A 15,138-nucleotide genomic window follows, 5' to 3' on the forward strand; every position below is an offset into this window, starting at 1 on the left:
TTGTGCATCCGCCTATAGGCGCATATTACTAATGCGCTCTTTAAATAACAAAAATACTGCGCTGTTGACTTTAGACCAAGTTTTTGTTGGTCAATGGCACAGTCGTTTTCAGTTGCCTCAAAATAGCAACTCGCCAACAATGCCTCGTTTTCAGACCAGCACGCCCATGGGCGAACAGATGGGCATGAGTGCATTTGCGGCGCAGGACATGAAAATAATAACTGCGTTGGGCTGAAACTAGCAAAAAACACTGCCGTCGCATTGCGCTGGGTGTATGATAGGGCCCATAAAGTGAAAGCATGTTTCATTTCTTGTCTATGTTTGCTCACACATCCATAGTACGTGCACATGTTCGCACTAATACCCTATATTTGCTGGCAGTCATGCTGTGGCTGAACTATTCCAGACTGATATGTAATTTCTCTACTTGGCTCTCTGTGTATGTCTGTGTGTGTTTGTGGTCTTTTTGGCCGGTGCCATTGCACTGATTATAACAAACAGAATGTTGGGAAATGCCAGGCATCAAGACCACAGATACACACATATTGCGATGAGAGACGGACACAAAATCGGCTTTGGCATTTAGTCAGAGGGGAACCTATTATTACAGAGTGGTTCAATCACAGATTCTCTGCATGCTTTTGCTTTCTCTGTGTTTTTACTCACCGTACACTCTTGATGTTGCTTCATGCATGTTGGTTCTTCTTTCGAGACATATACTTGTGCAAACAATCCTGTTCTGTGACATGGACCTGTACACAACCATTTTTTGATCTTTCTTCTCCACAGTAAATTACTTTTTTTCTGGGTTTGTGGGCAACCCTCTCTAAAATAACATGTTTCTGCTGTGCTCCATTCCAACAGGAGGGATTGATTTGACACCTTTTACCCTCTGATCTTTGAGAACTAACAGATCAAAGGTGATGAAGAGGAATGCCCTCTATCTTTCTCTGCATCTCTCCTCTCGGCAGCAGGCCTTATTGCTGTCTTTCTCCCTTACTCGCTTGGTCTCCATTTATTTTCCAACATGGCTTTTTCTTCAGGTGTGGATATGTCTTTTGAAAAGTTATCTAGAAACATCTCATAGATCATCATCATCATCATCATCATCATCATCATCATCATCATCATCATCATCATGCTGTGATGCTCATGTGTTGGTGCTTTTCCACTAACTGAAAGGGTTAGTTGACCCAAAAATGAAAATTCTGTTAATTACTCACTCTCATGTAAAACCTTCGTTCCTCTTCGGAACACAAATTAAGATATTTTTGATTAAATCCGAGAGCTCTCTGACCCCTCCATAGACAGCAATTTAATTAACGCTTTCAAGGCCCAGAAAGTTAGTAAGACATCGTTAAAATAGCCCATATGACTAAAGGGGTTCAACCTTAATTTTATAAAGCGACGAGAATACTTTTTGTGCGCAAAAATAAATAAATAAATAAATAAACTACTTTATTCAACAATTTCTTCACGTTTGTGTCCATCTCCTACACTGGGGTTAAACCCTTTAATCATCAAGACTTAACTGTCAACCAACATCACCAGCTCACTGTAATAAAACATTCTTAGATCAGGTAAATTGTCCCATGTGAGCAGGTATGATGAGAGATGAGAATCCAAATGCAGCTTGAACATTTATTAAATACATAGACAGAGAAAATCCAAGAATGCAAACAGGCAGGCGCACAACGACAGGCACACATACAGGACTATGTGTGTGACCAACAAACAACAACTGAAGCACTGGGGGTATATATACACAAAGGGAAACAAGGTTAACAAGATAACAAGAGGGAGTGGCTAAATGGGAAACACCTGAGGAAACTAATCAACATGAAAAACTACAAAGAACTACAAAACATGACACAAGACAGTGAAACACAGGCTGGGATCATGACATAAATAATGCTGGGGGAAAAAACAGTCATTTACTTGATTATTTTATTTTAAATAATTTAATTTTTTATTAATGTACTTCTAAAAACAATTTCAGCAACACAAGTAATGCATATAATTGTATTTTTTCAAATTATTATAATTTTTTTTAATTATTATTTTACAAGAAAACCTACAATTGTATAAGGGGATTTTGATTAATTTGTTTGTTTAAATTAGGCCTAAACTGAAAATAGTTTTGTTAAAACTTGTCAAATGTTCTTAAGCTTCTTAAAATGTACATATGTAAATGTTATAAGGATGGCAGATATTAAATCATTGCAACTTCACTAATTAAATAAAATTCACTAAGATGAATGAATTCAACTAAAAATGAGCCATGCAAACTGTTGCCTTCAATTTTTTCACATTTTGTTTTTGCTGCAAACATTGACAGGAATGAAAATGTTAATCTTAACTAGACTTTTCAACAATAATTCAGAGTTTCTCTAATATTAGAGGATACAATTTGATTTGTATGAATTAAAAGATATTATATGATGAGGTATGTTTTGAAAAAAGAGCTTCGCATCCTGATTCTCTTGTATATGACCATGCAGGAACAGTTCAGATTGTGTCCGTGCTGCACTCTGGAGCAGAGATCTGTTTGTTTAGTATTTGCTCAAAGCTCATTTCGAGAGACCACTATTTGTCTTTAACACACACACCTGCCAGTGAATATGTGAATGGAGTCAGCATCCAATTATCCAATGCAGAGAGAAAGCAGAGCAAGAGGAATGAGGGAAGAGAGATGGCGTGACCACTCTACCCTTTGTCAATATTTACTTGTCCCTCAATTAATGTGTAGTCTTCTGGGAAACATTGCGTATTAAGTGATTTGTCCTCTGTTTGTATATCTGTCTGTGATATTACAAGAGGCCTCTCTCAACAGGTGATATTGAGATTACAGTAGAGGTTTAGTTCACCCAGAAATTAAAATTGACATTTATTTGCTCATGTATTTTCAAATCATTATTAGATTCTTTCTTCCATTACAATGAAGCTTCATAAAAGACGCAAAAGCACTATAAAAATATGACTCATACACTAACCCCTTTACAGACAAGGCCAGATAATCCCAGACTAAAAGGCATGTTTGAGCTGTTTTAACTGAAAGCAACTTGCGCTGATATCTTTAAATATGTCACTGCCATAGTTTTGTCTCAAGATGTTTTTTTCTAGGCACTTCAATAAAAGCTACTTAAATGCTTTTATTGAACTAAGGCCTAAACCTGGCTTAATCTAAACCATGTCTGTGAAACAGGGCCTAAATCTTCTAAAGTCATTTGTGTGAGGAACCAACTGAGATTTAAGTCACTTAAAATCCATCCATGAGTGAAGTACACTGTAAACCCTAACGGTCAAAATAATTCATTGGTTTGAGTGGATCCAACTTAAATCAAACAAATTATTTCAATCAAATGAACTTTTATGAGTATTTAGAACTTAATTTTTCTTTTGAGTTCACAAAACTGGAACATTTTAAGAATCTGAATTGAGTTTTATGAACTTGTTTCTTTTAATTTAGACAAACTTAACTTTAAGTGAAACTGGGCTGGGATTTCTATTTCTCCGCATGCTTTGCCATGACACTCAAAGGGGAGAGTGAATGCTAAAATTAGGTATATATATATATATATAAAAACTTATATAAAAAGTATTTAAAATATTTTATATTGCCATACTCACTCAGCAATTGTTATGCTATGCTGATGCTATCAAAGCATAAATTTTTTTAGCAATTTAGCATTTATCAAGCTACTTAAAGCTACCCAAGTTTCCAATATTAAAAATAGTTGAGATTACATGATCATTTTAAGTTAAATGTATGAATGAGCTTACTCAAATTGTTTAAGTTAAGAGCAATTCAAATATTTGAGTACAACAAATCTAGTTCTGCTTACTTAAACTTTGAATTGTATTACTTAAATTTGATGTACCTAATTACCTCATTTTTTTATTTTATTTTTATTTTGCCAATTTAATTTTTTTGTTTAATTTAGTTAATTTAATTAGTTTACAATGTAGTGATACAGAATGTTTTGGGTTCTTTGGAAAAAAAGAAAGTCATATGGCTAGGAATGACATGATCTTAAGATCTTTAATTGATCTTAAGTAAATTATGATGGGATTAACCTGATTTATATGCACAGCATTAGAGTTTAGATGAAACTGATCGCCATCTGCTCTTGATAGGCAAGGGGACCAATGCAAAGTCACCCTTGTCATCCACAGCTGTTGCTGGGCCAATGAGGCCTCTGTCATGTCAAAAATGGTCCGTCTTTGTGAGACAACACGGTTAATTTATTAGAGATTGATTCTCGTTCTCTGGCCCTGTCAAAAACCCTGAGGAGGTAATTGAGGTTGAAAGCCTGCTATATTTTGCAGCTCTAGTGTATGATGTGATTCTTTTGTGTATGTTTACAATGATGAAGGATGGGCCTTGAAGTATGGATTCCATAAGAATCATGTCAAAGGAGGGCTGTACTGCCAGTCTGTCTCTTTGTCTGAGTTGGACAAGGACGCCAGTTACACATTGGCAAAAGATAACCTACCACGCAGAGCAGACTTTGCTGGATCTGAAGGACAGATTTCGCTAATACAGCACGCAAACACTTTAAATCATTTTCTAAATGTTTAAATCACAGTTTTCGCTGTACTTCTAATTAAATCAAATCGTAATCCGTGGATCCAAATTGGCGGGGCTATCTTGAAACCTCACTTGGTTTACCAAATCAAAGTGACAAGATAATCTCGGTTTGTATATGAATCTTTAGCATCAGCATCTCTGAAACCATAAACCTAGGCGTGTGAAGTGTTTGTCGCGTCTGTTTGAACGAAGCTCAAGGTTCTCCAACTTTACATGGCATAAATGAACAATTAAACCTAATCCTTAATCCAGCCTGCATCACCCAAGCCAAGTTTATTTTTACACCGCACAAGGGCCCTTGCCAACAAATTCTGGAATGCCATTCAGCATTCCAAGCTAAAACCCAGAAAATCCACTGAATGTTCCAGTCAACCCAATTACAAATCCCTACACCAGTATGGTCATCCAAACACCGTGGCTCCGGAATTTCAAGTGGGGAATTATTACGCTATATATTTCTGATAAATGTATTATGCACCTACTTAAAGAAAATAAATCAATTATTTTGATGGGTCAGTTGGTTAGAGTAAGTAAACTGAAGTGCTGAAGATTATAAATGTTTGTAATTTAGTGTTTTAGAGTTTAACATTTTAAAAGAACTTTACACATTTAGCACAAAAGTACACACATTTTTATTTTTTGAAAGTCAATGGGGTCCAATGTTGTTTTGACTTCCAAAAACAGTTGTTCCGTGAAAAAGAAGAAAGTGGTACAGGTTTTAAATGACATGAGAGCGAGTAAGTAATGACAGAATTTCATTTTCGAGTAAAGGATCCCTTTAACTCAGATTTAGACCTACTTAAACTTTATGGAGGCCTTGAGTGAAGCTGCAACTTGTTCAGAAAGTGTCATCATGCCAAATCATTAAATTTTCATCAGGCCCATTAATCAGTCAGTTGAAATTCTTTAAAGCTGTAAGGAGATATGAAACATTTGCGGTGTGGAGTCATCTGACACCCGTTTCCACGTCAACCCCTCTCCATCCTTCTGCATACCGTTCTGGCTGAGTGTCTCGCTAACTGTTTTTTAATCAACTGGTTTGCATATGGAGTCCCCACGGGTCACTTCCCCAGAGAATAAGGGGGCAATGGTTCCTACACAGCTGACTGGGTGGCCAAAATGGGAGGAGGGAACCTAGGGTGGTTTACTTCACCTTCTAGCTTGATTCAACACAAAGGCATTAGCATTTAACGCATTCAGACACTTTACAAGAAGTTGGGAGCAACAATGATTTCCAGAAAACTATTTATGGTGCAGTTAAGCATTATGGATGCTGGCAACCGTGAATAGTCAGCTTTTTGTGTGCAGGTTAATGCCCATAAACACTGGTAAATTATCCATGTGCGGCTGTGGGAACAAAAGCAAAGGGTGATGCACTGAATGTGGGAACGTGAATGGGGATGAACGATAGGGGCGTTTTTGGAAAATTACCCATCATACTCTCTGGGTATCACACACAACACAATCCCACCGGGACGGCTTGCCAGACCTGGTGGATAGACACGCGCATTAACACCCGCGACTTCCTCTCTCCCTGGCTTGGAAAAAATGAAGATGTTCATTAACTTGAGGGGATTAGCGAGCCTTTAAATCATTTTTATGATAATACGTGGCTGGGGGTGAGCTGATAAATGAAGACTCACCTTATCTTCACAGACACCTTTAAGTGCAGATCTCTCGCTGGAATTTCCACTTGACATGATTTTTTTCTCAAACTTTTTTTCTATTTTAGATTTCCTAAAATTTGTATTGTTAGCAGGAGATTCAAGGCTAACTTTTTTTTTAAATGTTATTTAACAAGCTTGTTTCCACAACATTTTCTATTTGTATATATTTTAAAATATAATTTATTCCTGTGATGGTAAAGCTGAATTTTCAGCATCATTACTCCAGTCTTCAGTGTCACATGATCCTTCAGAAATCATTCTTATATGATGATTTGCTGCTCAAAAAACGTTGGAAAACGTATTAAAAACAGTCGTGATGCTTAATATTTTTGTGGAAACCTTAATACAATTTTTTTTAGGATTCCTTGATGAATAAAACGTTCAAAAGAACAGCATTTATTAGAAATAGAAATCTTTTGTAACGTTATAAATGTCTTTGCTGTCAAAATATAATATCATAATGTAAATTACATTTTAATAGTTGTATGATTATTATAGTTATTGATTCATTTTCAGAAATGAATGCTTTACGGGACTCACTCAATATTATGTTTGTACCTTTTTGAAATACTTTTTGTCTTGAAGCAAATGTTGTAATGTGGTTTATCCTAGAGCTCTTTGGTTTTGTTGAAGGTCTTCATCCAACTCTTTGATGTAAATGTTTTTTAAAATGCATTGATAATCTATGACGCCTATCCCAAGGCCACTCTTGCTCATGTACTACAGCTATAAGCGCTTAGCTGTGTTAAGAATTTATTTGATAGTGTAATTTTTTATGGAGGGTTAAAAACCATGAGGTTTGTGCCCTTGCTGAAGCTCCTTTTTAGTTCCTATTCATACATTCATAATGTATATTCATACATTCCCGTGGGTGCTCAGATTGTTACCTACTGTATACCCAATTCCTTTCTACGCTTTCTAACAATAGACAGACACTTTTTGCGCATGCACACACGTGCCACTTCTGCTGGCTCGAGAAAAGATAACTTTCCAACTTTGTTTTGACACTTTTGATTAAGGAGCGGTAGAAGAACACCTGTACGTCTGCCTGCACAATACCTCCCTCCTCTGAGAGATTGATTTTTTTTTTTTACATTAAACCGCCTGCTTTTGTCTAAAGCAACAAGGCCTTTTGTTATGCTAACAACCCTGTGGAAGATTTCCAATTCAATTCCACCTGAGCGCTGGTCAGCTCCACGCTCCTTTTGTGCCGTCCCTAGGGCCCCTTCTTGTCTTCTAAACGACAATTTAGCGATCACAGCGGACAGAGGAAAATTGACAGACGGTGGAGGGGGGAATGTTCGTCATGATATTAGAGCGATCAAGTCTAATTCCGTTTCCCAGTGAGGAGCGCGATTAGTTTAAGGCCTTTAACGTATACTCATCAAAGTTATATTACAGAACATGTGATGGGAATTAAAAAGGGGGAAGGGGAAAACAACAAATTTTATGTTAATGCTGAGAGGGGAATATTTCTGGGACGTAGGCGATGGTGTGCACACACGCACACACATATGCATATACCATTTCAAAGTTTATGAAAGAAGGTTCTTATGCGCATAAAGACTGTAAAAACTTAAATATTGTGAAATATTATAACATTTTGTTATGCTAATATTCCTAAAAAATTAATTTACTCTAGTCTTAAGTGTCACATGATCAAAATAGTGTGTTTAATGGCAGTATCTCAGACAGTATTTGCTCATACTCTCTGGACAATGTCAGATGTCTGGAAGCATTAAGGAGGTTTTTGGAGAATGTGGCTTTATATTCCAAATCAAAATATGCTGTCATCTCTGTCTTTATTATACACCACCTATATTATAAGACCGCCTACTTTTGGTTACACTTTATTTTAAGGTGTCATTGTTACAGTGTAATTATATATTTAAGTACTGAGTAATATTAACTAACAACATGTACTTACTATAGGGTTAGGGTAGGATTAGTGTTTGGTTGAGGGTTAGTTGCATGTAATTATGCATAATTTACTGTTATTACTATGTTATTACATGTAACATGGACACTGTAAAATAAAGTGTTACCCTTCTTTTTCTTACATGTTAAACTGTGTTGTATTTGAACCAGATTTGACGGTCCTGACCACGACTAGTTCTCACTTGTCTTGTTGATAAACTTTTGCAATCTTGCAATTCGCTGATTCAACTACTGTTTAAAAAGTCAATTAAAGTGCTGGAGAGCAACACATTTCAGCATTTGTTATGGAAATTGGAATCTGAAATAATGTATTTAATGCGTTAATTATGATTTTAGTGGCAAAGATAATCTGCAACGGTGTCCTGCCGAATGAATATGATTATTTCTTGCCCTATTCTTTAAATTGAATCTGAAGATTTAATTAAAGTAAAGATCAAATTATACCTATTGTTAAACCAGTGAATGATTTAAAAATTCATATGTGTTTGAAATGAGGAATAAACGTATTATTCTACACTGCTTCAAAAACTGATAAAAGTACCACAGTATCTTAAGGACATCTATAGCATGAATATGTTGTTTTTCATGAATTTAGAGTTTAAGTAAAACATTTTTGTTAAACATCTACTAGAGCCCGACCGATAAAGGATTTTTAAGGCCGATACCGATACAAATATTTGTCATTTAAAAATCCGATATTCCGATATATCAGCCGATATATATTAAAAATAAATAAATAAATAAAATAACAGAAACGCGTAAAAAACACTTAAACAGATTTCCCTTACATTAGTTATTTGTAGTTATTCATGATAACTCAGCCTCTCTAAAATAATATGAAAATGCAGTTTAAAAATAAACTTGTTTGTTTTATTGTCACAACAGAACAGAGGAACATCAAAATATATATTAAAGTTCTGATAAATAAAATGTATAAAAATACAAACTTAAGATATGAAACTTAAAGTCGTTTGGTCGAAAACACAATAACAAAAACAATACCCGTCGGGCTCTAACATCTACTATAAGGTCAGGAAATAGTAGCATTCGTTTGTTACTTGCAAAAAAAGAGTCAGAATATCTTGCTAATTTTTGAATGCCTATTCAAAAAGATTCTTTTGGACCGTTTACACCTGGTATAAAGATGTTTTAGTTGATTGGTACACATGTGGACGATGCTAAATTCAGATGTAAATGGAGTCTAAAACGTTTTGAGCTTGCCCACTTTAAACCACTTCCAGAGGTAGTCGAAAACGCATTTAGAACTGCTGAAAAAGACTGCTTACTCTCAGTCTCCGCCTACTGACCTAACACATAAAAATGATGGGAAGCTCACCAGAAAGGATTTAAACACTCTAAAAAAAATGGTGCTATATGGCGCTAAAAGTGGTTCTTGGCTCATAATCATATAGGGGACCCTGTTGTATAGTACCAATCTTGGTGCTTCAGTGGTTCTTCACCGGTTCTTCACCGGTTTTTCACCGGCTCTTTGACTGAGGTGCTATACCTCTACCACTACCATATACAGAACATGTTAAGATATGGTGCTATTTAGCACCAAAAGTGGTTCCCCTATGATTACGACCAAGAACCACTTTTAGTGCCATATAACACAATTTTTTTTAGAGTGAATTTTGTCAGCTCGAGACACAAGTTTGGTTTGAAGACAAAAAAACGTACCAAGCTCAATGTTCTCTCACTTCCTGATTTCTAACACTCACAGCGTTCGGTGTGGTCTTACGTGTGTCTAGATAATTATTATAAAAATGGTCAATAATAAATATTGGAATTAGTTGGATATTAATTAGTTGGAATTAAATTACTTTAAGTAATTCAACTGAAAAGACCGAACAGGCCGAAAACCTTCACCCGCTCTGTTCGAAACCGTCTTTGGGCCGATTGGAAGGACATTACCAGCCTGGTCTCATTGGAAAAACGTACCTGTGGCAACGTTTTTTGCAAACCCCAAAATACGTACCAATACATACATATCGCGATGAAATGTCCACTGGGTGGCCCTAAAAGCTTAGTTTTTTTCCGGAACAGATGAACAGCTATATAGCACCGTTACCATATACAGAACGTGTTAAGATATGGTGCTATATAGCACCAAAAGTGGTTCCCCTATGATTACGATCCAATAACCACTTTTAGTGCCATATAGCACCTTTTTTTTAGAGTGAATAAACTTCTTGTAACAATGAGCTGAACAATAAGATTGATTAAAAGAAGAGTTTTCTGGGAATCAGCATTTTTAAATAATTAGAAACCCTGTTGGGATGGACTTTTTAAAGCTCTGGGTATTTTTTCACCATCACATTTCTTTCTCACTCTCTGCTCTCCAACTAGACTTTGAAGCTCAGCTTTTACAATCTTCCACACTCCTCTCAAGCACAGTATACTTGCTCCATTTGAACCAAGTTTCCAGAGCAGCAGGGACGGCGTACGCTAAGAGATGTGAAATTACACATGGTGGTGAGTGAGGTGAAGTATTCCACATGAAGAGAATGCACATGAAAGTGCACCACACTCAGATCCGTCGCTGAACTCCCTCTTTAATGTGATACCAGTAATGGAAGCATTTGGAGATGAGCTGCGTCTTCGACATCAAAGCTAATCGAGAAATGGAAGCCAATTGGCGTTCGGCCTTAGCAGTGTGTGCGCAAGCGGGCGGGCGAGTGAGACGCGCACAAAAGAGGATGAGCTCTCTCTACCTAAGAGGATAGATGCAAGAGATGAGACTTGACAAGATCCAGAGTAAAGAGGCTCCCCCATTTTAAAAACAGATACATGCTGCAACACTCCGCCAAGACGCAACCCGTCTAATGTAATTACGTTTGTCAGCGTCAAAAGCGGCCCAGAATATCCCCGTTCGCTCCTCCCTTCCCCCCCAACCCGATCCCTCTCATTCTTTCACAACATCACAAACTGACATGTAAATGGACTGTCATTAAATCCTATTAGCTTGGCCTGTCATATTGGAGCAAGCCAACTCCTTTATTAAGTACTTTGCATGACTCTTGTTTATATCCAGATTAGGGAAGAGAGGGAGATAAACAGACAGTATCGGAGGTAAACACAGTGTGGATCACTGTCTCTTGGATTCAGGGTTGTTTCGATGTAGTGCTGTCTGGGGATTTGTCATTTGCAGATTTCCTGTACAGCAAGACCACTTACTTTCTTGTTGTTTTGTTCTTTACTGTGGTTCTAGATTTAAACATTCAATTAAAAGAAGGTCAGATAATTTAATTAAACATAGTGCAGTACAGCTGCCTGTTTCCATCTCAGACTAAGACATTTGAGTTAAAAAAATTAATGAGTTTATTTCTTGCAATTGTTACTTTTATACCTCGTAATTATGACTTAAAATCTCACAGTTGCAACTTTGTGTCTCACAATGTGACTTTGTATGACAGATCTTTATTTCTCACATTTTGCCTTTATTTCTCCATATGCAACGTTAAATCTCACAATATGATATTATTTCTCATAACTGCGATTTATATATTCCATAATTGCGACTCACAGTTGCAACTTTGTATCTCACAATGTGACACCTCTCTCAATATGACTTTATTTCTCATAATTTTGACTTAATTTCTCACTATGCAATCAATACTGGTGAGATGGTGGTCTAGTGGGTTAAACCACTGAACTGATTCGCAGAAGGTTGCTAGTTTGATCCCACCAGTCGCCACCACCAGTGAGTCCACCAGCAAGGCATTTTACTCCATGTTGCTCCAGGGGGATTGTCCATGTAATAAGTCGCTTTGGTTAAAAGTGTCTGCAAAATGTATTATTTACATAAATCTCACAATGTGTCATCTCATAATTGCGATTTAAGTCGTAATCAAGGCAGTTGTGATCTCTATGCATCTTTGTCCCCTGGTTTCACGGACAAAGCTTAAGCTAGTCCCAGACTAAAATGCATGTTTGAGCTCTTTTAACTGAAAGCAACTTGCACTGGCTTATCTTAAAGGGGTGGTTGATTATGATTTGACTTTTTTAACTTTAGTTTGTGTGCAATGTTGCTGTTTGAGCATAAACAACATCTGCAAAGTTACGACGCTCAAAGTTCAAAGAAAAGGGAGATTTTCTTTTAAAGAAATTTTTTTTAAGGACTACAACAAACGGCCAGTAGGGACTACAACGAGCTTCTTCACGGGTTAGTGACATCACTAACTCTAAAATTTACATAAACCCCGCCCACGGGAACAGAAGAGGAAGAGTTATGTGGTGTTGTTGCCATGCTGTCGAAATGCTGAACCTTCCTGAACATTTTAATCCAAATATAGCTCTCTGTGCTGCACATTTTACGGAGGACAGCAGTTCCCACTTTAAAAGCAGAAGCTGTTGTTTATGGGCCACAAACTGCAAGTATGTTTTATTCTTTTTTCATGTGTTTTCCATGAATAGTTTCTATCGTTATTTTTATGCTGTAGCAAGGACGTAAACAAAGGGAAACGCTGTTTGGCTCCACTAGCCAGTTACCTAATTGCTAATTCAAATTTATCCGACAAATTTTATTTTTAATCCCACTAGCGAACTTCGAATGTTAGTTTGTTGGCGTTTAAGTGATCAGTGTAAATACAGGCACGCTAAACATGGTTCTGTGATTAATATGGCCACTGTAATAAATCCATGATTAGTCTTCGTAATGGTCTCATCGTTCTGGCGACAGATATTTACATTTATGCATTTAGCAGATGCTTTTATCCAAAGCAACTTACAACTGAGGAGTACAGGAAGCGATCCGTCATGAAGAGGCGAAGAAACGCAAAAAGTGGCTGAAATACTACGTTTTGGACATTACTCAGAGTAGCCTAAGCTAGAATAGGATGGGAATAGAGGGAAAACATTTTTTTTTTTAAAGATAAGATTAAGTGCTCACGGAAAGAGAGTTTGCAGCTGTCTTTTTAATGTTGTCAGTGATTCTGCATTTCGGAAGGAGGTGGGAAGATCGTTCCACCAGCCAGGAACGGTGAATGAAAATGTTCTGGAGAGGGATTTCATGCCTCTCTGTGATGGTACTACAAGCTGCCGCTCCATAGCTGAGTGAAGGCTTCTGGTGGGGGTGTAGACTCGTAGGAGCGAGTCGAAGTATGCGGGTGTTGAGCTTGTGGTGGATCCATAAGCAAGCGTCAAAGCCTTGAACTTGATGCAAGTAGCGAGTGGTAGCCAGTGCAGAGAGATGAAGAGAGGTGTGACATGGGCCTTTTTGGGTTCGTTGAAGACAAGACGTGCCGCTGCGTTCTGAATCATTTGAAGCATTTTGATCGCACACGATGGAAGTCCAGCCAGAAGCGCATTGCAGTAGTCAAGCCTAGAAATGACCAGGGCCTGGATGAGAAGCTGTGTTGCATGCTCTGTTAGGAACGGTCTGATCTTCCTGATGTTGTGCAGCGCAAACCTGCATGACTGAGCTGTTTTTGAAATGTGGTCTTTGAAGGACAGCTGGTCATCAAAGATTACTCCAAGATTTCTGACCGACCCTGAAGGGGTAATCAGAGATGAACCTAGCAGGATGGTGAAGTCGTGTTGTAGAGTTGGATTAGCAGGGAGGACGAGAAGCTCAGTCTTTGCCAGGTTGAGCTGCAGGTGATGTTCTTTCATCCATGCCGAGATGTCCGCCAGACAGCTTGAGATTCGTGCAGCTACTGTGGGATCATCTGGTTTAAATGAAAGATAGAGCTGGGTGTCATCAGCATAGCAATGGTATGAGAAGCCATGTTGCCTTTTTGATGGGTCCCAGTGATGTAGTGTAAATGGAGAACAGGAGAGGTCCAAGCACTGAGCCCTGAGGAACCCCCGTGGTCAGTTGATGTGCTTTGGATACCTCCCCTCTCCAGGCAACCTTGAAAGACCTACCTGTTAGATAGGACTCAAACCAGTGGAGTGGAATCCCTGTGATGCCCAGTGATGAGAGGGTGGACGGAAGAATCTGATGATTCACTGTGTCAAAGGCAGCAGATAGACCGAGGAGGACAAGGACTGATGATTTGGAATCAGCTTTAGCTATCCGCAGGGCTTCAGTGACCGACAGTAGTGCAATCTCTGTTGAGTGGCCCTTTTTGTAATCAAATAATCCCTTCGAGAACTGTAGTATCATTTGTTAGAATGATTATATGAAAAAAAGGCTAAAAGGCAAGCATGTATTCTGCTGTACTAAAGCTTTAATAAGGCTAAAACCGTATATCAAAAGCTAACATAAACAGAAGTAGCATTTACAAATAACAGCGTATCTACAAAGTATGAGACAACTTTAAATAAAAAACATACCATCCTGAAACGTCCTGTAACAGCTGTTCTTGTGCAGGTTCTGATCGATCCTCTTCACTAATATTCTCTGGGTCTAATTCGGGCTCAAATTAATAAGGCAATTTTGACGCCATTGTTTATTACAGTACACCCGAGCATATGCAACTACCCGTAATGGTAAGGGGCGTGACGTTTCCGGTCAACGTGCACTAGGTGGTTAGCGAATCACAACTCACTGGGCCAGCTTACCAATCAAACCAACGGCGTATTTCTGAGGGAGGGGCTTCATAGAACCAGGAACTCAACAGACCGTTTTTATGAGAAGGGACACAGCGGTGTGGAATAAAGGGAAAAATTAATGATTTTCTTTTTTTAAACGAAGCATGAACCCCATGTTACAGTGCACCCCATAAACACAATCAAGCCTTCGAAAAAAGCTGATCAACCACCCATTTAAAATATGTCAGTGCCATAGTTTTGTCTCAAGATACACATCAGCAATGTTATTTTCTAAAGCACATTTATAAAAGCTACTTGAATGTCCTAATTGAACTAAGGCCTAATCTAAACCCTGTCTGTGAAACCAGGCCTGTATCTCACAATGCAACTTTAATTTTATTGTACTTTATAGCTTCTAACGGCAACTTTAAATCTCATCATTTTGACTTTATATCTCACTATGCA

This window comes from Gobio gobio (assembly GCF_949357685.1).
Source record: "Gobio gobio genome assembly, chromosome: 3".
In the NCBI taxonomy this organism is placed as follows: Eukaryota; Metazoa; Chordata; class Actinopteri; order Cypriniformes; family Gobionidae; genus Gobio; species Gobio gobio.